The sequence below is a fragment of the Calidris pugnax genome, unplaced genomic scaffold (genome assembly GCF_001431845.1).
Source record: "Calidris pugnax isolate Ruff unplaced genomic scaffold, ASM143184v1 scaffold1076, whole genome shotgun sequence".
NCBI lineage: Eukaryota > Metazoa > Chordata > Aves > Charadriiformes > Scolopacidae > Calidris > Calidris pugnax.
In genome coordinates, this window is record NW_015091686.1 from 43,798 (window position 1) to 45,622 (window position 1,825).

Here is a 1,825-nt window from a genome sequence, read left to right on the forward strand (position 1 = left end):
CTCTGGTCCCTATTAATGACCCCCCCATTCACTCTGGTCCCTACTAATGACCCCCCCGTTCACTTTGGTCCCAATTAATGACCCCCCCGTTCACTCTGGTCCCTACTGATGGTTCCCGTTCACTCTGGTCCCTATTAACGATCCCTCATTCACTGTGGTCCCTATTGATGACCCCCCCATTCACTCTGGTCCTTACCGATGGGTCCCGTTCACTCTGGTCCCTATTAATGGCCCCCCCCGTTCACTCTGGTCCCTACTGATGGTCCATCCCCTGGAACCACCAGGAACCACCATCTCCATCCTCAACCACCAGGAACCACCATCTCCATCCTCCTGACCCCCACCATCCATGGTGGGCTCCATCTTCTCTTCTCCAGACTCAAAAGCCCCAAGTCCCTCAGTGTCTCCTCACCATGGAGATCCTCCAGCCCCTCATCATCTTCTGCTGTTCCTTCTCCAGCACTTCCCTCTCCTTCTGGAACTGGGGAGCCCCACAACTGGTCCCAGTGCTCCAGCTGGGGCAGGATGACCTCCCTTGAGGTTCTCCACCCTCATCCTGGTGCCCCTCCCACCCCCTTGGATGCCATCGGCCACTTTGGCCACCACCCTGCTGGCTCATGGACATCCTGTTGGCCACCAGGTGTGTCTCCTCAGAGCTGCTCCTGGTCCATGGGGCTGTTCCTCAGGTGCAGCACCCTTGGTGGAACTTCATCAGGTTCCTCGGAGGTTCATGAGGTTCTCTTGGGAGGTTCCTCATGAGGTTCTCTTGGGAGGTTCCTCATGAGGTCCTCATGAGGTCCTCTTGAGAGGTTCTTGAGGTTCTCTTGAGGGGTTCATGACGTCTTCTTGAGAGGTTCTTGAGATCCTCTTGAGGTTCCTCATGAGGTTCTCTTGGGAGGTCCATGAGGTCCTCTTGAGAGGTTCTTGAGGTCCTTTTGGGAGGTTCATGAGGTCCTATTGAGGTTCCTCATGAGGTCTCAGTGGATGGTAACTTCCTGGTGTGTCACCAGCAAACGCACTGAGGGGACAACACTCCGTCTTCTCACCCACGTGGATGAAGATGTTGACCAAGACTGGAGCTCCCCTGGAGGACACCTCCAAATTAACCCCGCTCCCTTAATTAGAACCCTCATTTAGCCCACCCTTCCCTCATTTCCTAACCAGGACGTTCCGGGAGGTGGCACCAAAAGCCTTCATGAAGCCAAGGTAGATGCCACCACCCGCTCGGGACGGCTATTGGGTGGGTGGAGAGTCCAACAAGGACCATGAGGGGTTGGAGCATCTCCGTGGTGAGGAACCTGGAGAAGAGGAGGCTGAGGAGGGACCTCGGGGATGGTTCCAAGGATCTCAAGGAGGATGGAGATGGTGGTTCTTGGGGATGGTTCCAAGGATCTCAAGGAGGATGGAGATGGTGGCTCTTGGGGATGGTTCCAAGGATCTAAAGGAGGATGGAGATGGTGGTTCTTGGGGATGGTTCCAAGGATCTCAAGGAGGATGGAGATGGTGGTTCTTGGGGATGGTTCCAAGGATCTCAAGGAGGATGGAGATGGTGGTTCTTGGGGATGGTTCCAAGGATCTCAAGGAGGATGGAGATGGTGGTTCTTGGGGATGGTTCCAAGGATCTCAAGGAGGATGGAGATGGTGGTTCTTGGGGATGGTTCCAAGGATCTCAAGGAGGATGGAGATGGTGGTTCTTGGGGATGGTTCCAAGGATCTCAAGGAGGATGGAGATGGTGGTTCTTGGGGATGGTTCCAAGGATCTCAAGGAGGATGGAGATGGTGGTTCCTGGTTGTCCTTGGTGGTTCTTGGTGGGTTCCTGGTGGC